Genomic DNA, 23,294 nt, shown 5'->3' on the forward strand with positions numbered 1-23,294 from the left:
GATGAGCATCTCAGTACGACTTACGCGTTCACTAAAAGAACTCGTAAAGAAACAAACCGGTCTCCTTTGGATCTTACATATCTCTCCTATTTGCTCGATATAGTAATGGTCCCAGAATGACGTGCTATGTTGAGGAGTCGATCGATGAGCTGGTCTGTAAGCTACTTCTTCCGTGGATGAATTACCTCATTGTACGGTTTTGTCAAAGTATCTCAGCCGGGCATCTGCTTTGCCAGAAACTACTTTTAAGTGAACTAAGACTGTTGTACTTGCTGTAAATAACCGCCTCAGTGTCCTCCTGGCTATGCACCTGTAAGAACTTAGGGTGACATGAACTGCCGCAAGCCTGTAGAATGGTAACGAAAATGCATTGAAGATGTGTATTTATAGCCGAAATCTAGATTGTAGTCGACACTATGAACCAAATGACCACGACACTTTGCTGTATGCATCCCACTTTTGACACTCGCGAATAGCGCGACAGATATAACCTTCTGAATGAGGGCATAAGAGCCAGAAACTGGGATATAATTAAATTTCTTTTATTTAACTAGTTTCTGTTTTGTAAAATGAGCGGTCACTAATTACTAAAAACTGAAGATTGATCCCAATTTTTGTTATGTATTGTTCTGAGGAGCCGCCAACATTTGTAAATGTATTTTTAGTACTCCCTGTATAACTGAAATCTTTGGTTTTTATTAATCAGAGCGTCTTGAAACAATCGAAAAATACAGACACCAATTACTGTCTACATATATCAAATACACTACATTTTCTTAATGCGACGACACGTATACAGAGTATTAGTTATCAATCGTTTGTCGCAAACAAAAAAAAAAAAAAAATGGCTCTGAGCATTATGGGACTTAACTTCTGAGGTCATCAGTACCCTAGAACTTAGAACTACTTTAACCTAACTAACCTAAGGACATCACACACATCCATGTCCGAGGCAGGATTCGAACCTGCGACCGTAGCAGTCGAGCGGTTCCAGACGGTAGCGCCTAGAACCGCTCGACCAGTTCGGCCGGCTGTAGTAAACAACTCTTCACTTTAGGTCTTTTAAAAATGTAAACACCACTCCGTGATTACGTCTTAGGCCCGTTCCGTCTGGCCGACTTCTGCCTGTAACGTAGTGCGCGGAGCGATCTATGATTGTCGAACGCGTGATCTACATGTCACCGGTCTCTTCATCTGTTACTGCCAATACAAGGCTCCTGGTGATACAGTTGCTTCTCTATTCAAGTAGCTCCTCATTTGACTTCATGATGCTGAGTGGACCTCGTTCCAGACCCCTCCAACTTAAAAAGAAAAATCAGACGAGGTACCAACAATCGGACGCAGGTCTTTTCACGTCAAAGGCATCGTCGCTAATCATTCGGCTACGGAAGCGGTCAAATTTTAACTCATTTTTTGCAGATAAAAATATAGCACAAGTAGGATACTATTCATCTTACAAGAAAATGCAAATAATGAAGAATTTAAAATTAGCAACTGATTGTCCCGTTCAAATGTATTGTACTTAAATTTTGGCATGGATCGGTACATACCGTTCAACAGAACCTATTACTGTGCTCTATTCAATATACACACACAAGAGGTCGATGGCATTGAGCTTCTGGGACGACAAATAGACCACAATTTGAATCCGTGAAACTACTGCTACTGGAGATTTATGAGGGATGCAACTAGTTTATTTTAGATACTTAAATTCATTAACAGATAAAATAATTTTATGTGAAAAATATACGCGAAATAATATTTGCTTAATTCAAATGCCTATAATAAGAGTTGTATTTGTTGCTGCTCATGCTCAGCTCACGTTAAAAAATTTCTTATTTTTACAAATGTTTCACAGTGCATATTGCCAACAGTTTGTTTTATCCTTACCAACATTTCTCTTTTATAACAAGAAAAGGAGAAAAAATCAGCTCTTGAGAGAGCCGAACTATTTATTATCAGTACATGAAGGAGTCAGATACATGTGGACATCTACATTCAACAACCATCTATAGCGCAGTGAATGTCATTACACACTGAAATTTAAGAAAATACGATAATACGATAGTGCTCTCCTACTCCAATGAATATTATCCTCACATGGTCTTTTCCTATTAATATCTTTGGTTATAATTTATTTCGAACAAATACTGTAATATTTTAATATTTAGCAAATTTAATGCATTACAGAATTTAGGCTCCTGTCCGGTTTCTCATGAATTCTTTCACAATAATCAATGAAAAATGGTTCATAGAAATAATTCTCACATATCAAGAAAATTAATACGCATAATGGAACAAAATGGTGCCAGAGGTAACACTGAAGCAACACCATACTCATGATGCTTCAATAAATTCTGAAAAGAAGCATTTTGCTCGCGAACACAGACATCGTTTACCACCCTGCGGCCACAGAAACAATGAAAGTAAAAGACGCCTAAGTTCATACACGTGATTTTCGTGACGTCATAAGAATATGAACATTAAGGTAATATGAGCAGGAATGAGAAATGAACTTATACAAAAGTGACTGAGAAGAACCTTTGGGTGGCTTCAAGAGAGGAAAGGCAGTGTTTGAGGCATTGCAGTTTGTGGAAGGGTGACAGTGGGGCCATTTGTAACAGAGGAGACATTTCCACAGATTACTGGTGGGGCCGACAGTCAGGCATGGGGAGGGTAGAGGGTGGCAGACAGGGCCAGCGCACTGCCTTATCTGCACGCCCAGCTCCTCCTAATGACCACCCGATATCTGGCCTGAGTGATCAGCTGTGTTCGTAAACTACAACCATTCAGACCCAGGAAGTGAGGATTCCGCTACGCGTGAACTTCATTCGCTCTGAAATTTTCATAAAAAAAAATACCTCCATGGACTGACTAAGTGTTGGTTACAAAGTGCGCAACAAGTATTGTAGCATGGGAAAACATGAATCCAATACAATGATTCTAGCCACAGTGTCTTAATTTAACCCAAATTTCGAGGAAAATGCACAATAATTATGAAGCGTTTCGCCCCACACTACCAATAGCGCCCAAAATATAGGACAGACCCCAAACATATTTGGTTTTCGATGGGTTTCCTGTATCAGTTAAGACAAATTTCGGAGTAGTATTTTTCAAAAGGACACAGCCAACTCCCTTCCCATTCGTTCCTAAATATTAGCCTGTGCTGTAATACTCCTGCTCCTACTTCCTCCTTCTCAATAGTTACTCGTAACTGGGAAAGTAGCAAATACTTTAGTCGTGCACTCTGTGTAGAAATATATTAATTGTCATGTGATTTAAACCTAACGAAAAATACTGAATGATATTCATAATGTTGCAATCATTCTTGCACTTCAGTTTACAACGTTGTGCCACCCTACGTGGATACATTTTGCAGTAAAGAACACTCGGACACTTTTAGGCACGTCAGACGCAAATTAGCGACTTCAGTGTGCTGTAAAGACTCGTTTCCAGGATTCTGTTACAGTTTTCACACCACGTCAAAAGTAAAATGTCTGCAACACAGGTCGCTAGTACTTTTAGTGCTGTAGTATGGAGTGAAGTAGGAGAACGATGACTTCAGCCGATAATATGAAAAAGGGTTGACATCATGGTGACAATCCCACGTTTCCTTACCCCAGTTTTAACCATCCCCCACCCCACCCCTCAAACGTAGTCTACATCCTCTTCCTTTCAACCCTACGATTCACTCAGACCCTCCTCCTCTTTCCCCCCCCCCCCCCCCCCCCAACCACAAGGGCATCAGCCAATCAGCCCTCCCGCTGCACTTTGGAATATAAGAATAAGGTTCACACACACACAGTCACTGGACACTCAGCTATTGATCGGTTTTATCAGAAAAGGAAGAGAGACTAACAAAAATGCTACTTTTTTCAAAGCTGCTTATTCATTGAGGATATCCACTGACGTGAGAAACGCAATATAATTCACAAAAACTCCATTTCCATTCTTACATATGACTGTCTGTAAGGTAGATCAATGAACTTTTTTTTTTTCCTTGCCGTTGTATGGCGTAGTAAGCTCAAGCTACAGGTTAATACTGGAGAACACACATTTCTCATATCCGCTTGCTGCAGTTTATGAAACCTTAAGAATAAATGTCATTCCTTTGTTATACCTGTTTTACTACGTCACCTGGCAGCAAAGAAACTCCAAAGATCCTAATTTTACGACTCAAACGTTACAGATGAAATTTTAAGCACAAGTAATGAATTTTTCTGTAGCTTCCAGCGTTCATACACAGAATGCCTGCCGTATGTATAGATGAAAAACGAGCAGCACGTTCCCATGCAATGATATCTGTCGTTATTTGCAATTTAATCATAAATAGCACCTCCCTCGCCCCTTTCTCTCACTCTATCTCTCTCTCTCTGAAGTGTAATTTCATTCCCGTCCTTGTCAGTGCTAATGTGTCAGCCTTCCATTCACTTTAATAAGAATTCCTGGGTATATATCTAAGCAACCACCGTCGTCTAAGTAATTAAAACTAGCTGATAAGCAAAACAAATAGTCTTTAAAATTAACACAGCGTAGTACTTGTACTGCAGCAGAGTGATGTGGTCTATACTTACTTACATGATATTATTAATACCAGTAGTTTATTATAAGCTTAATACCTTATACTAGAATTTTAACAATCTTCCATTGTAACTGATAACGCTACTGTATTTAAAATCCGGCAAATCAGCACCAAATTGGTTTGTAATGTTTCCTGTTCAATTTTGCCGGCCGGTGTGACCGAGCGGTTCTAGGGCGCTTCAGTCTGGAACCGCTCGACCGCTACGGTCGCAGGTTAGAGCCCATCCTCGGGTATGGATGTGTGTGATGTCCTTAGGTTAGTTAGGTTTAAGTAGTTCTAAGTTCTAGGGGACTGATGATCTCGGATGTGAAGTCTCATAGTGCTCAGAGCCATTTGAAACATATATTTGTTCAATCTTGTATTATGTTACATTAATTTCTGTATTTTTATCAAAAAATCTGAACCCAGCTCTGAAGCGAAATTATTTGCGTTTTGTTTAAAACGTCGCAGATCAGTGAACACAGCCTTAAGCCTGGAATGGCAGAGGTATTATTTACGATACTAGCTTACAAATAACTCGTTTTGGTACCAATGCTGAAATCGCTCATTGTTATTACGAATAATGATGTTTAATCGTTGATTTCATATATGCTAGGCATTACACCCGTAACTGTTGAAGAAGTATGTTACATATAGTTGTGTGAATGATAGATCTGCATTGAGAATCACTGCACGTACAATCCGAGTATTTCCAGCTCATAATACTGCTTCAACGATGCATGTCTGCTAAATGTACATAAAATATGTTACACCAGTTGTTTTACATTAATGCATTAATAGTCAATACATTATTGATGTCTGAATAATCTAATAATACAAAACCTCCATCTCTGCTACATCTACAGCCAAAGTGTTATATCTGGTAACAGTTTCAATAAAGATACATTCACGGATGATACGTTACATTAGTACATACCCTGATCATAAACAATTAGGTATGCCTTTGTCGCAACTTATCACTGTTGTCGCTATTACTGCTACTACCTACAATACATCGCTAGAGTAAACATTCTTATTAAACTAATTGAAGTCGTGTAAACAGCTGCATTCTCGTTAAAAATATGTACTGTTTATTTTGTAGGTGACCACATACCTCCGTACCGAGTATCAAGGCTCTCTCTCATCGCTTTCACATATTTTCGTCTCAGTGAATGGAAAGGCCCCACACTCTGGAGCCTAATCTTCCACATTATGAGCTGATTTTTGTCTTTCACTGATAACGTAAGTTTATGTTTATTATTCTGGAAAAGGCGTTATGGCTGGACCAAATTAAACAATGGATGAACTATGGACTTCGCTGTGGTGGGGTGTCTTGCATGCCTTAGCGATGGAGATGGCTGTACCGTAGATGCAACCGAAACCGGGGATTACCATTTGAGTGGCCATACAAACGTGTGATTTGTGAAGAAGGGCAGCAGACGTTTCAGTAGTCGGACTGGCAAGAGTCTGGATGACTGACTGATCTGGCCTTGTAACATCAGCAAACATGGCTTTCCTGTGCTGATACCACGAACGACTGAAAGTAAGTAGACAGGCGTAATTTTTCCCGAGAGCGTACAGCTCTACTGTACCGTAAAACGGTGATAGCATCCTCTAGGGCAAAGTCTTCTGGAGGTAAAATAGTGCTCCATTCGAATCCTCAGGCCAGGATAATTCAGGAGGACGTCGTCATAAGTAGAACCAAAACTGGCGTTCTACAAGTCGGAGGGTGGAATGTCAGATCCCATAATAGGGCAGGTAGGTTAGAAAATTTAAAATTGGAAACGGACAGACTGAAGGTAGATATAGTGCCGATTACTGGCGTCCAGTGAAAGGAGGAACAGGACTTCTGACCAGGTGAGTTAAGGGTTACAAATACAAAATAAAATAGGGTTAATGGAGAAGTAGGTGTCATAATGAATATGAGAACAAGAATGCAGGTCATCTACTAAGAACAGCGTAGTGAACGCATTATCGTAGCCAAGATAGATACGAAGCCAACTTTCACCATAGTAGTACAAGTTAATATGCCAGCTAGCTCCGCAGATGAAGAGATTGAAGAAATGTGTGGTGAGATAAAAGAAAATATTCAGATGGTTAAGGGAGACCAATATTCATTTGTGATGGAGGGCTGGAATTCGAATGTAAGAAAAGGATGTCAAGGAAAAATAGTAGGGGAAAATGGACTGGGGGCAACGGAGGAAACGAAGGAAAGGATGGAAAGAGGAAACCGCATGGTAGAATTTTGCACAGAGCATAATTTAATCATCGCTAAAATTTGCTCTAAGTACCATGATAGGGGGCTTGGGGCTTAATACGTGGAATAGACCTGGAGACAACCCTAGATTTCAGATTGAATGTTTAATGGTAGGACAGAGGTTTCGGAACCAGATTTTAAACTGTAAGACATTTCTAGAGGCAGATGAGGTCTCCAGCCACAATTTATTGGTTATGAGCTATATTTACAACTGAAGAAATAACAAGAAAGTTGGAAATTAACGAGAGGGGACCTGGATAAGATGAAAGAACCAGAGGTTGTTGAGAGGATCAGAGGGAGCGTTAAGCAACGATTGACTACAACAGGAAAAGGAATACAGTGAAATACGAATGGGTAGCTATGAGAGATAAAACATTGATGGAAGCAGAGGATCAAATGGGTGAAAAGGAAAGGCATAGAAGAAATCCTTGAATACCACAGGAAATACTGACTTTATTTGCTGAAAGGAGAAAATACAAAATTGCAGCAAATGATGCAGGCGAAAGGCAATACAAACTCTAAAAAACGAGAGTGGCAGGAGGTGCAGAGTAGCTAAACAGGAATGGCCACAGGGTAAATGTAGGGATACAGAAGCGTATATCACTAAGGGAAAGATAGATACTGCCTTCAGCAGTCGGGCGTTCAGGAACCCGGTATTTCGTAATGTATACCGTAATTTTCTTATTTTAAACATTTTTGCTTTTGTAACACTCTGCAGATATTGCACAGTACTTCTACCTATTCTGATCGTATCCCTGGTCATTCGATCCCCAGGTGTGGCTTTTTTCCAAAATTCCATAGCTGCGTACTGTGGAAGGCGGTTACGGTTTAGTCCCAGAGACTGTCAATTTCACATACTCTAGCCGCGAAGTGCGTCTCTTCCCAATAGATTACGGTTTCAATACCTGACAATCACTTTGCAGGAATGTTGAACCCATATCAGTTTACAACTCAGAGTGTTTATTATACGTCCACTTTGCTACTTTCAGAACTTTGGTACTTCCACAAGTGTCTCATTGCTTAGAAGAATATGAACTGTAGATTTGATTCCCAGAGACGACCTTTCCTAGTATTCCTTGCAAGTATTTTCTGAAATACCCAAAGCAAGCTTCAGTGACCGAGAATGGTATTTCCACACTATGTCCAGTCACTCTCTTTTGAAAGCCCCTATCTCTCTCGTTTCTTGAATCTACCAATGAACTAAGAAGTATGCATGCTATGTAGTGCAACCGTAAGGGTATCTCAGTGACTTACGTCCATTGCCAGTGCTATATGTAGGTTGTGATTGTAGTAATTTCTCGATACCTCTCCATGTGAGTTGGAATTTATGCTTTTTTTCGTTCTAATCATGTTTTTTACAATCAAGAGTTGTTCTCCATGTACGGATCAGAGTCTCAGCAACGACGCTTCGTTCTTTGTGTACTGCATGTGAGTGCTACTTGCGAGTCCCAAAAACAGTACTTCAAACCCTTAGGTTCCTTTCCCAAGTCATGTTTACGTATCTCATGTCATATCAGGGTGCACACAAAAGACGAAATGCTCATCGTGCCCATGAAGAAATGATTGTGTACCTTCCAACGTATCGTATTATCAAGAACAGTCTCATTTCACGTTCCTGTACGTTTAGGGCACTGTTCAACTATATTGCTAAAGACAGCATGCACTTGAAAGTGTCTCACTATACTCACACCAGACGATATTGAGTTCTGATAGCTCTGATATTCGCTAATTCAGCATCGCACCAGTTTCTGAAAATTTCGCACACGCAAGTGGCGGCAATTGTTTGAGGCAGAGAAATTTATTTATTTTGGTGTTTCTGTAAAGATGTGCAACAACGTTTTCTGCAGCGACAATGATTGTATTTTTTTTAGAAATCGACTTATTTCTAGGGGACGGGTTACTGTGTGATCCTAGAGACATAACCAAGTAGACATATAAGCTCAGTGGCTAATTGTCTTACAGACATCTTGGTATTTCGTCGTGCACATACAACCGAATATCCGTCATGTAGTAGAATGGATCATCTCGGTCGGCCTACGCATTCGTCCACAAACCTTTCTCGTGTGTCAGAATTAAAATAAAACACTGTAATTTGATTACCAGCGACACATTCAAGGCTACGGAAATTGCGGCCTGGGTGTGGGTACCTTGAAGGTGCCCGAACACTTACTCCTGCAAAATGATGCTGTAAATTTCACCTGAGACCATACCCATCAGCAAATTGCAAACTCAGGGTAGGCATTATGGGTCTAATGAAATGTTTTTCGTTACATGTGTTTTCTGAGGAAGCAACAGTCCTTTGTTATACAGGTATAGAAACTTTGGTACGTCCTGCAGGGAGCTAAAGACGCTCATCAACGGGATAGCTCACATTGTCTTCACGTATTTTCACCTTTTCCCTATCAATTGCTACTTAAGATGTAAATATATTATATCTTCGCTTCTAGACGCGAGATGCCACACACACTACGCTATTGTTGCCTCCTACATTAAGCCTTTGAATGACACCAGCAGAAACTACCTATTGCTTCCTTCCCTTCTTTCCCTCAACCGATCATGCGCTATGTGTCTTGCCTTCTTCAGAGCTAAGATGAGAGCAATCCTATGCTCTGTCGTGCCGATCTCGAGTCGTTTTAAAAGTTTCCTACACGGAGTTCCCTCTACTTTTGAGGACGTCATTCTCTCGAGTGTATTTCAAGTTTCTTTCGACAGTTTGCCTACTTGTTTGCTGCTAATGAATAATTAGGCATTTTTGTTCAATATGTAACATACATACAGTCTTCTTAATGATCAAGCTGGATAAGATTCACCGGACTGAAGCAAGTATTCTTGGCTGACCGAAGTATTTTCAGTAATGTTGGCAGTTGTGGAACTTTGAACACCGATAATAACAAGTATGCGTTCTAACTGGAACACAGATACACGTCGATATAATTAGCTTATGGCTGATTACTGTCTACGGTTAGTGTCCCAGAATTAATAATTATCGGCGAGATTTGAGTTCACCCGTACAACTGTCTAAACAACACGCTTCTGTTCAAATAGCTTTGAGCACTGTGGGACTCAACATCTGAGGTCATCAGTCCCCTAGAACTTAGAACTACTTAAACCTAACTAACCTAAGGACATCAGACACATCCATGCCCGAGGCAGGATTCGAACCTGCGACCGTAGCAGTCACGCGGTTCCGGACTGAAGCGCCTAGAACCACTCGACCACCGTGGCAAGCTACGCTTCTGTGCATCGCCTATTTATTGGCTGCTCAAAGAGCATAGTCATCCTTTATTGGATGTGCTTTTCATCCATATTTACTCTGCGGCCTCGTTACTTCGCTTTAATTTAATACTTCCCAGCCTTTTTCTCAGCCAGGCTCATTTCTTTTCTGTTATTATTTTACATGCAGGAGCCAGACAGCGCAATCTTCTTTACAGTAAGAGGATCATGAGTTCATCACATTGCAATTTAGCCTGCTTCATTGACGAGCCGAAGAATATTAATGGCATACTACTTCTAATGGCGGCTTCTATCGATTTCTTCCTTCGGTTTTCGATCGACGCTAAGATTGTTCTTTCACAATTTTTTCCAATAGGTACACAGCCAGTAATTTTGTGATAAAAACTATTACTGAGTTCCGATACACTTTGAAGTGAGAATATCAAAATACCTTCAATAAATTCCTTCATTTCGAAAAGCAATACACAATAGACTCTAAAGACAATGGAGACACAATATCGGACCAAACAATTTACCTTTAACGAGTATAAGCTTTTTACAGGTAAATTCTATAACTGCTATACAGAAATTACATTAATAATGAAATATGTGATTGACAACGTGAACTCCTGTGAAAAGGTCAGAAGCATTATAAGCTTCCACAAAGACTGAAGGCTGCTGACGACAAATATCATATATATTGCCTCAAGCGATAAGCAATTTTCTTAAACACCATTTTTGTTCCTTAGATATCTCTAGGTCAACATAACTAAACTACATACAAGTGATTCACAGAAATGACTCGAAGAGTAGATAACACTGCTCATATATTAATTTTACAGAACTACGTGAATGTGTTGTGGCAGCTGTAATTCACGCAAGTGGTCAACAAAGTAGCGAAACTTGCGCTGTATAAAGAGAATTGAGCAATTTATCTAGTTATACCGTCCTTATTTCGTTTCTCAAAGTTTTTCCAAATTTGAGTACGAGAATGATTCTTACTAATATGACATGGCTGACGCAGCCTCATTATTAAGCGTCCCAAAATTAAGTAAGATCTTATGCTGTATTTTTCTTAGTACTATTATTCATTGTCTTTTTTCATTCTGCCATTTCATAGATCAGTGTTTTAGTATTCTATTTTTTTCTTTTAAAAATTCTGCTTCTGTTATCACTTGTAGCATTCTATTCTGTCGCAGAAAACTGGCACTTCCTAATGGACAAAAATAAAATAAAGTCAGGAGCGTAAAAAGAAGGAAAGCAAATCAGTAGTGAATAATATGTTTCCCATGAAGGACATACATTTCATAGCATGAAAGTTTTTCAGAACGGAAAATGAACGTACCGATGTAGAGAATATTACATGTTCTTTCAAGTTAATATGCCTTCTTTAAATGATCTTTACAGCTTTAATACCACCAACAGAAATACGTCTAGACGATCAACGATAAACAATACCGTACATGTGGGTAAGCTGTTTATCTGGAAATTATAGATATACTTTCATTTCATATGATGGTATTCTTCAGTAACAAAACTGTACTTCCCCTTCGTCAGCAGACGTGTGAAGTTTCCTAGTACGTAGTAGATCCACCAGGAAGTGTATATCACAGTACGAGGGTTACCAGTAAACGATTTCAGCGTTCGGACTGTTAGTGTTGGACGTATTTTTACTCGACTATTTGGGTATTTCGATTGAAAATAGTAATTAGATAGTAAAAAATAGATTTTTGCAGCGGGAAACATGTGCATCATCCGCAAAGACTATGTCTCATTTTATAGAGAAGTGAGGTGACAAGTGGTTCATCAATGTAGCAGTATATGGCACGTTCAGCTCAAAGAAATGCGCACGTCACAGTAAAAGGTGGCATCAGTACACAGTCTGCCCCAACTGGCGGCAAAGCAGGCGTGTATTCTGGCATAAAATTGATCATAAATGTGCTGAATGTCATCTTGCGATACCCTGTCCCACGCATCTTGCACTTTTTCTTTCATTTCGGCAGTGGCTCTTGCAGGCCCTGGGGAACAAGTAAATTCCTACTTCATCATATCCCATATATATTCAAATAGTGAGAGATCTGGTGATCTTGTTAGCCAGAGCAGTAGCTATACACCATGAAGAGCATGTAGCAACGAAGCAGCCGCATGTGGACGTGCACTGTCCAGCTGAAAAAGGAAGTCACCTTCCTATTGAGGAAATGGCACCTGCAAGGGTATAATAGCCTGTGCAATGTAGCGGGCACTGCTCAAACAACAAACCGCGAGTTGTAACCGATGGACCCCCACACTATGAAGCCTGGGATGAGATCTGTGTGTCATGGGGAAATGCACTCTGTAATAGGCAGCCCACCAGCCCTACGCCGTATGCTTATACGTCCATCACTCGCATACAGATGTAACCTATTCTCACTACTGAAGACAAGAGAACGCCATTCCACTCCTTCACGACACCAGGGTAGACGTGTTTGGTGGTGTCAATAGCAGCCTCCCCAGGAGCATACGTGATCTTAATCCTGCTGCAAACAGACCATTTCCAAAGGCCAAGATCCCTGATGAATCAACACGTGCAGCGTGTATCCGGATTTCGTCCCTGTAAGATGTTCAGTCGACAATCGCTGCTCGCACAATGCGTCTATCCTTATGTGCGTCTGTACTTTGCGGACGTCCTGAACCTGGACTGCAGGTGTGGGAATATTCCACAGACCATTGTTGAAAGCACTGATACACAAGCGACTCGTTGCACCCAACACCTCAGGCAATCCATTGATACGTCCATCCAGCATCCCGCAGGTCCACAATGTGACATCGTTTATTTAGCTGGAACTATGTAACAGGAGTATGTACTCGTCAGTGGGGCTTGGTTGTACCCTAGACTGAATGTTGCGAACAATTTTCCTCTGAACTCAGCATAATTACTGCCTGCAGAGGGAAAACATATGGTGCACAGATAAGCTTCCTGAGCGCCACCAATTCGTCAAAGACCGTGACAGATGAATCACTAACATTGCAACTCCTCAGTATGCACATATTGCACCCTGTTGTCACTGAATACAGTCCTTGAGGGGCTTGCATCTTTTCCCGCCGGTGTGTTATTTTGAACCCTTACTTATCAGGGGTCGTGGAGCTGTGGATTGATTTGGCTGTTACTCATTTGAAAAGGTTTGGTTTAATACCAGTCAACGGACAGTTGATATGACACATTTTCGTGGCTTTTCATTTTCATCTAGCTAATACCAGATCCTGTTCTCAGTCTCCGCTTTGATTTGATCTGTTCTGTTTCGCGAAAGACCCTGAATTCTTAATACCGTAACACTGTTATCAAACTGGTGATAAATAACAACGTAACAGTGATCAACGGTTAAGTGACATCTACTAATCGATCTCTGGTGGCCTTGTTACAGACGAAAAGATGAGGACTGGCCCTGCACGAGAGAGATTCAAATTCGTATTCGATTATGCGGAGTAAGTTAACCTAAATCCCCTTCGGGCGAACGCTTGTAGCATAGATCTCTACCATTTAACACCAACTGCAAGGCTGCACACAGTGTATAACGACCTGGATGTCGACGGATCTTTTGACTGTAAACCTTTCATCTTTCCTTCCAAATAAATGCTTGATTATGATTATCCGCACGTTCCTTTTTGGGAGGTAATAGTTTACGTTTAAGAGAAGAACGAAGGGCACAGTCATACACATATCATGCGTGATAAAGACGTGTGTATAGTCATAAGGAGCAAAGAAATTACCCAGTAACCGTCCGAAACGTACAGTGCTTGTCACCTACAATAGATTCACTTCCGCATGATGACTGCTGCCAGTTAAAAGCTGTTTAGTAACGACCTTAACTCTGAAAACAAGGCGTTAGCCTCAAGGAAACTTGGTGCTGCATTGTCCAGCTGCAGGTACACAGTTCCGTAATCCTGAACGTAAATGAAAGGTGTGCGTTACTATTAATTCTGTAACAACAGGTCACACCACAGCCAACAAAATGAAGAACATGGCAAAGCTGAATTGTGAAAAGAATGTTCCATTTGAAGGGGCAAACAAGAAAGAAGTCCGAGAACACTTCAAGAATTTATCACCTGTTGGATCTTTGTTATTTCAGTTATCTGCAATTCCGTTGTATAAGTAAGATTTCAAATATGTTGGAATGGTTCAAATGAATCTGAGCGCTCAGGGACTGGGTGTTGTGTTGTCTTAATCATCATCATTTCATCCCCATCGACGCGCAAGTCGCCGAAGTGGCGTCAAATCGAAACACTTGCACCAGGCGAGCGGTCTACCCGACGGGAGGCCCTCGTCACACGCCATTATTATACTATGGGACTTAACATCTGAGGCCACCAGTCCCCTAGACTTAGAACTACTTGAACCTAACTAACCAAAGGACATCACACACATCGATGCCCGGGGCAGGATTCGAACTTGCGCGCGTAGCAGCAGCGTGGTTCCGGACTGAAGTGCCTAGAACCGCTCGGCCACAGCGACCAGCAGACATGTTGGAAAAGTAATTATGCGCTGTAGAACTGGAACTGTTAAGTTTCCTAAATGTTTCCTTCTACCAGTTTCATTCTCTCATGTGCCTAGTCTACAGTTTCCGTCTTCACTTTGAATCACACGACGGTATATTTTGAGCATGGCGAACCTATCCAGCGATGTCGTCCAATGTGGTGTGACGTGAGGCAATAACCTTGTATTCGGGAGCATGGCGGTTCAAACTGAGATTTAATCCTTAATCACCTAAGGCGAATGCCGGTATGACTCCGTTGCTCGTCCTAAGGATGGCGGTTATCGCTGAAAGAACAGGTTTACGCTAACACCGGTTCTTTTGTTTCTAGTTTAACCTGGCTGTTAAAACCAATGAAAATATCCATTTCTGAAACAACGGCCTTTCGGCTTTTTATTACTATTGATTCCATAACAAACAGATTTGGAATAAAGGTTTGAAAAATTATAACGGAGCTGAAGATGTTCAAATGGTTCAAATGGCTCTGAGCACTATAGGACTTAACTGCTAAGGTCATCAGTCCCCTAGAACTTAGAACTACTTAAACCTAACCAACCTAAGGACATCACACACATCCATGACCGAGGCAGGATTCGAACCTGTGACCGTAGCGGTCGCGCGGTTCCAGACTGTAGCGCCTAGAACCGCTCGGCCACTCCGGCCGGCAGGTGAAGGTGTCGCAGATGTCAATCGATATGAGGTTGAGGCTATGACAGAAATCGGTCTCCTTGTCTCCAGTTAGGATTGCAAAGGTGAAGCAGACGGGTGTGGCAACGGAAAGAAAGAAAGGTCAAAAACTGATGATTTCCTTGCATCGTCACTTCTGGATGATAGTTTTTCGCCCCGAAGCAGCCCCAAATTAAAAGTTTAGTTACTATCCCACGTTTATGACACACACATAAAATGATTGGTGTACTAATCAAATGTGCCTACCCTTCCTAACCACATTTTTTATGTTCTCTCCTTACACGATATCTCAATTTTGTTGTGCCACCTTCTGCTTTTAACCTTTTAAAGCAAATGGAACAATGTATTTCATTGCTACGGCATGTCATAAATTACTTTCAAACCATTCTGCAACACAAGTGATGTCCGAGGACGACAGCGAGGAACTAATTTATAGACGAGGTGAGGGCAAGTCTCGCTCACGGCAGGTACACGTGTACAATCAAACAGGCCACGCCACACGGCAACAGATATATTATGGTCTCCGCAGTGCTGTACCGAATCCTGTCCTGTCTTTGTAGTTAGTTTCCAACTGCGGCGTTGTGGTTAAAATAGTACTCGAAGCTCTTTACAATTTCGGCTATAATCGTATATTTCGAAGCACTGGTAATTTTACGAATAAACTTTTCTCTTTTTAAAAGTGCTATAAGAAAACCAAAAATTTTATAACTGTTGTTACAGCACATTGATATGCCCGGTTTTCTTACCTGATACGTAAAAAATGAAAAAAACTGTTATAACCGAAATCCAACAAATACCGAAGAGTACGTTACTCAGAACTTAAATGCTGGTATCGGTTTTAGGTGGTCGGTTTATCCCATCCCTAGTTTGTGCTCAGCTTCTAATGACCTCGTCGCCCATACGACGTTAAACCCTAATCTTCGTTTTCATTTTTTATGTTTTATGTCTCATATATGAAGATATATTACTTTCATCTTGTCACGTATTGCCTTTAGTTTGTATATATAAGTAGTTCTAAGTTCTAGGGGACTGATGACCTCAGACATTGAGTCCCATAGTGCTCAGAGCCATTTGAACCATTTTTGCCTTTAGTTTAGTATTTCTTCTTATGGGCTATTGCTTGAAGGCAGTAAAATGAAAATGAAAGAACATATCTGACAGGTGCAGGCCCTGGCGGTTCTAGGCGCTTCAGTCTGGAATAGCGCGGTCGTTACGGTCGCAGGTTCGAATCCTGCCTCGGGTATGGATGTGTGTGATGTCCTTAGGTTAGCTAGGTTTAAGTAGTTCTAAGTTCTAGGGGACTGATGACCTCAGACGTTGAGTCCCATAGTGCTCAGAGCCATTTGAACCATTTTTGCCTTTAGTTTAGTATTTCTTCTTATGGGCTATTGCTTGAAGGCAGTAAAATAAAAATGAAAGAACATATCTGACAGGTGCAGGCCCCCACCAGAGCCAGTACCCGCCGGCTACGTAACACGATTCTACTGCCAGCAGCCGAGCAATGCTGCCGTGTACAGCGACCAGCTAACAGGTTAACACCAGTCTGCTAACAAGTAACTAAATAGCGAGCAGTTTGTGTTTTCCTTTCCAGTTAACGATGTTCACTTATCGAGTTACTTGTATCACCAGCTATCTCCATTAACTGTTCAAAAAACGTTACTGCTATTTCCTTTCAAAAAACACCAGGAAATGTGTACATAAATGGGAATTTATGTTGCAAACTACAACAGGCAAAAGAAACTAAATGGGACATTCGATAATTTAAGTTGGTTAGAATCTCATTCTGGAGATATATTAAGAACTTCAAGCAATTTAAATCCTATATATTTAATATGACTGACAAGGAAGTGAGGTACTCAGACGGGGAGAAGAAAGGAAATGAAACCGCTTAATTTGAGACGGTATGTGATGTTAGTTCTGTGATAGTAAAATCTAGTGAACTTCACGAAAAATGGTAGTGTGACACTGTTTATCAGCATGACGGTGCACCCACCTCTGGCCTGGATGCATGCACTGATTCGGTTGGGAGAAGTGTCACACAGCCGTTGTATACTCTCTTGAGCAAGCTGTCCCAATACAGCTGTTGTGACTGATCCTCGATACATTCGATACTGGCTCCAGCATGCAGTTGTTGTCCGAGCTGGCCCCACATATGTTCTACCGAGTACCGATCCGTGGAAAGTGGAAATTGCTAGCCAGGGAAATATCTCGACATCACTCAGACAGTTCATAGAGACATTCGCCACTTGTGGACGAGCATTGTCCTGTTTGAAAATGGCACAACAATAATGTAGCATGAGAGATACCATTTGAGGACGTACGATGTCCGTGACATATTTTTGCACCCTATTAGTTCCTTCAATCATTACCAGCCACGTCCTGGAGTCATATACGATGGCTTCCCACACCGTGACGCCAAGAGTAAGACTACTGTGACCGTACATAACAATGTAAGAACGAGGCCTCTACCAGGTCACTGCAATACTCACCGTCGACGTTCCTTCGGGATAGCATAGAAGTAGGATCCGCCGCTGAACACGCCATTTTTCAGCAGTATACGCTTCCCGGTCACGCACCACTCCAAACTAGCAGTTTCTGTAGTGGTTTTAACGGCAGTCTACAGGTGGGACGGAAATTCCTGGATGGCAGACGCAAATGTGAAGGGGTTACATTGCCACTGGTGCACAATACGGCGATCTTCCCATATGGTGGTCAGACGTCGTCGACCAGAATCAAGACGACGAGTATGCCTACCCTTACGTTCCCATGCACTCAAAATCCAGCCACTGTCTCTTACGAATGCCACACAACTCTCCTTATTGCACGTTTCGACAAGTAGGTCAAATGAAGACCCACAATGAGGCTGCTTTCAAACACTGTCAGGTGCTGGTAAACCGATCTTACACGAGTACGCATAATTTACGTGTAGTTCAGAGTTATCATTCAATATGTGAGTGTTTACAGCCTTTATATACTACAACAGAAACTGTAACGAAACTAACCATGAACAACACTACTGTACTCTGGTAGTCATTATATCTACCGCGCGGGATTAGCCGAGCGGTCTGGTGGGCGCTGCAGTCATGAACTGTGCAGCTGGTCGCGGCGGAGGTTCGAGTCCTCCCTCGGGCATGGGTGTGTGTGTTTGTCCTTAGGATAATTTAGGTTAAGTAGTGTGTAAGCTTAGGGACTGATGGCCTAAGCAGAACTCCCATAATATTTCACACACATCTGAACAGTCGTTAAATCTCTCCCAGAGAATTGCAACTCCCATCAAGCACATACCCGCAGAATGTTTGTACGTGTACAAAACTACAAAACTACAAAAAACAAGCAATGATCACACGCACGGCACAGCGGACACACCAGGAACCGCGGTGTTGGCCGTCGAATGGCGGTAGCTGCGCAGCATTTGTGCACCGCCGCCGTCAGTGTCAGCCAGTTTGCCGTGGCATACGGAGCTCCATCGCAGTCTTTAACACTGGTAGCATGCCGCGACAGCGTGGACGTGAACCGTATGTGCAGTTGACGGACTTTGAGCGAGGGCGTATAGTGGGCATGCGGGAGGCCGGGTGGACGTACCGCCGAATTGCTCAACACGTGGGGCGTGAGGTCTCCACAGTACATCGATGTTGTCGCCAGTGGTCGGCGGAAGGTGCACGTGCCCGTCGACCTGGGACCGGACCGCAGCGACGCACGGATGCACGCCAAGACCGTAGGATCCTACGCAGTGCCGTAGGGGACCGCACCGCCACTTCCCAGCAAATTAGGGACACTGTTGCTCCTGGGGTGTCGGCGAGGACCATTCGCAACCGTCTCCATGAAGCTGGGCTACGGTCCCACACACCGTTAGGCCGTCTTCTGCTCACGCCCCAACATCGTGCAGCCCGCCTCCAGTGGTGTCGCGACAGGCGTGAATGGAGGGACGAATGGAGACGTGTCGTCTTCAGCGATGAGAGTCGCTTCTGCCTTGGTGCCAATGATGGTCGTATGCGTGTTTGGCGCCGTGCAGGTGAGCGCCACAATCAGGACTGCATACGACCGAGGCACACAGGGCCAATACCAGGCATCATGGTGTGGGGAGCGATCTCCTACACTGGCCGTACACCACTGGTGATCGTCGAGGGGACACTGAATAGTGCACGGTACATCCAAACCGTCATCGAACCCATCGTTCTACCATTCCTAGACCGGCAAGGGAACTTGCTGTTCCAACAGGACAATGCACGTCCTCATGTATCCCGTGCCACCCAACGTGCTCTAGAAGGTGTAAGTCAACTACCCTGGCCAGCAAGATCTCCGGATCTGTCCCCCATTGAGCATGTTTGGGGCTGGATGAAGCGTCGTCTCACGCGGTCTGCACGTCCAGCACGAAAGCTGGTCCAACTGAGGCGCCAGGTGGAAATGGCATGGCAAGTCGTTCCACAGGACTACATCCAGCATCTCTACGATCGTCTCCATGGGAGAATAGCAGCCTGCATTGCTGCGAAAGGTGGATATACACTGTACTAGTGTCGACATTGTGCATGCTCTGTTGCCTGTGTCTATGTGCCTGTGGGTCTGTCAGTGTGATCATGTGATGTATCTGACCCCAGGAATGCGTCAATAAAGTTTCCCCTTCCTGGGACAATGAATTCACGGTGTTCTTATTTCAATTTCCAGGAGTGTATAAGGGGCGACCAATAAGTTTCCGTTCGACCACTATACAGTCCAGAAACGGTATGTCAGTCAGACAAAATCACCGTGATCATTGAGGCAATCAAATGGTTCAAATGGCTTTGAGCACTATGGGACTTAACATCTGTGGTCATCAGTCCCCTAGAGTTAGAACTACTTAAACCTAACTAACCTATAGACATCACACACATCCATGCCCGAGGCAGGATTCGAACCTGCTACCGTAGCAGCTGCGCGGTTCCGGACTGAGCGCCTAGAACCGTTCGGCCACCACGACCGGCTCATTGAGGCAATCATCCCATTGACGCACCTGACTGAAGATACCCGTTTGGTGAAAAACCGTGTCTTGCCAAGTGAACAAGTCCGTAACTGCTTTCTGTGCATACTTACCTGAATGGATTCGTCGAGGGTCAAGGCTTATTTTAAGGGACCTATGGGGTGATAATCACATTGAAAGAGACCAGGACTATAATGCGGTTGCTCGAATGTCTCCCATCTGAGTTGGAGTAACGTCTGCGTTACGACATTTGTGTTATGGGAAAGTCCGTTATAATGAAGCAGCAGCAGCCCTTACCCCACCATTATACAACGGTGGTTTTCCACAGACGTGCTGCCCCATACATATTTCATCCTCGGATGGATATCTACCGGTGTTTGTCCTACGGCAGCTACGAAAAGAATAACACTACGTTGGCCCTGTTTGGTAATAACGTCGCCGTAGTTCACGTTTCCGCATTTACTGCACGGACGCCGGAAAGACAGAATGCCGCACTAATTAATACCTTACCTACATGTCATGTTTATACACGGCACCGGAGTCGCGCTACGTTGCATATAACCTACAGTAACTCGTTCAAACGGAAACTTTTTGCTCGACCCTTGTATATTGAATGCGACCATGTCTTCTTGGTGCTTCACTTTTTTGTCTCAGGGAGTGTAGGGAGCTTTCGGAATGCATCTCTTAGTCTGCTGCGTGGCGTCGTCGTCGTGAAATTTTCTGATGTTTAAATTTTGTGCACTAGCGTGACTCGAACCCATACTCTTGCCTTTCTCTAGCAATACGTTAATCGATGGAACTCGCCACACACGTGGTAGAGCATGCTTCCATTGCCAACACCTCTCTCCTACTTTCCACGTTCTTTCCAAGTTTTCCTGGACACCTTGCCGAACTAATGGCGTAAAGATGATCGTCTGGAATAGTTCACCCATAACCTACTCTGCTTCCGTAACCGCTGTTCCAATGTGAAGCGGCAAGTTCAACGGCTAGATTGCCTTATATTCTGATTTATGATAACACACCGGACAAATTTGAAGTTTACCCCAAAACGCTGACACACGTTCCGATTGTCAGAAACTGCACGCCGACAGCTCTCTTACCTTCCTCTCTGCTTTCGCCATCTCTAATTCTTGTAGTAGAAACTTCTTTCATTATCAGGATATAAAGTCATTTCCTTCGAATAAACCACCTCAGATGATAAACCTTAAGCAGGAGCTATCTTTCTCCCCCTTCTACATCCTTATTATGTCATCAAGTTACCTTCCATTAGGAATGTGGAATGCACTCAACGACTGTGATATGCGTTTCAAAATGATAGAGCACAGCGATCAGTCGTCCTTTCCTTTCAGGCTTCATTAAAGGAAATCAAGATTTCGGCTAGTAACTAGCCATTATCAGTGTATTATTTCAAAGATATAATACATGTCCTAATACATTAGGCCTCTGTTGTTCGGACCCCTGTCACAGTTGATTCAAGACTACACAGTACTCCTTCATTCAGGACCAATCAGTAGACCTGAATGAACCGTGACAGGAGTCCGAACAACAGGGGCCTAACGTAATAGGACATATTTTAAAACTGTGAAATGCTGCATTGATAATGGATAGTTACCAGCTGAAACCTAGATTTCGTTTAATAAAGCCTAAAAGGAAAGGACGACTGATTGTTGTGCTCCTTCATTTTGAAAGCCTTATTATGTCTCTTCTCTTTCACTTTATCCATCAAGTCCGCAGCTCGTTGCCTCGCGGTCGCGTTCTCGCTTCCCGGTGTCCCGGGTATGATTCCCGGCGGGGTCAGGGATTTTCACCTGCCTCGAGATGACTAGGTGTTTGTGTTGTCCTCGTCATTTCATCATCATCCATGAAAGTGGCGAGGTTGGGCTGAGAAAAGGTTGAGAATTTGTACGGGCTCTGATAACGGCTCAGTTTAGCGCCCCACAAACCAAACTTCATCATCATCATCATCATCATCACCATCATCATTTATCCATCCCTCTATTATCGCAGAACCTAAGAATCGATTAACTCCTGGGCTACTCGGAAAGTACGGTCGATTTGTCGCAAAATGCAAACCAGTGAAAATCCGATGACCTTAGCACAGATGTGTTCGATAGTATTTCCAGTATGCCCATCGACCGAGTCTCATCGCTGTTTTCAGTTCTGAGCGCACAGTAAGCACGTAAAGAAGCCTAGAACAATAGTGTCCCCCGCCAAGTATGAAGACCTGGGTAGAAATTGCGCCTGATGTCATACATCCCATATAAAATAACTGTTATGCGTTTCCTTCATTATGACAATTCTCGTCCACACTCTACAGGGGCAATGGAGACGGTGCTGCAGCGTTTTCCATGGCAAGTGTTTGGTCACCCATAATACAGCCCGTAATTGGCTTCCACTGAATTTCATCTCTGCTCACATGAACCGCTGGCTATGAAGACAACATTTTGGCACAGACAACAAACTGTAGACCAGCGTAGAGAATTGGTAGAAGGCTCAGGCGGCTGTCTTCTATGGTGAGGGTATTGAAAAGTTTGTACAACGCTACGCAAATGTCTAAGCTGGAGCAACTTCTACGCAGAGAAGTATTTGGAAGCTGTACCTGTTGCAAATAAAATATTTTTGATTTTCACAGAGCTTTCCATTTCGCGACCGATCGGACCTTACTTTCCGAATAGCCCTTGTATTATATCTGGAGCTTCTACAGGGCATCGCAGTTGGAAAGACAGAAATGATAATTTGTGCTAAATGTTTCGTGAAGTGATGTGTTACATTCGAAACGATTTCCGAAATAAAACTATAACCTTAACATGCACGTTTCTCCTATTGGTGCGCTGATACAGTCTTTACACCTTATCCTCCTTGTGACTTGACTGAGTATATGTTTTAAGCCCTGTAATTCAGAGGTTCGAGTAAAATGACAATAAGCCTTAGTACTCAAAGCAACTGCAACCAAAATAAAAGCAGTCAGTTAGAATATGTACGCCTCTGCACATCTGTAAAGTGAGAATCTGCTGCTGGGTAGTATTCAATGCATCGTTTCTCCATCCAGTACATTGTAATATGCTCAGACGCTCCCTAGCATGCTTCTCACAAGGTGCAAATAGAAGTTTCTGC

This window comes from Schistocerca serialis, chromosome 3, assembly GCF_023864345.2.
Source record: "Schistocerca serialis cubense isolate TAMUIC-IGC-003099 chromosome 3, iqSchSeri2.2, whole genome shotgun sequence".
NCBI classification, from domain to species: Eukaryota; Metazoa; Arthropoda; class Insecta; order Orthoptera; family Acrididae; genus Schistocerca; species Schistocerca serialis.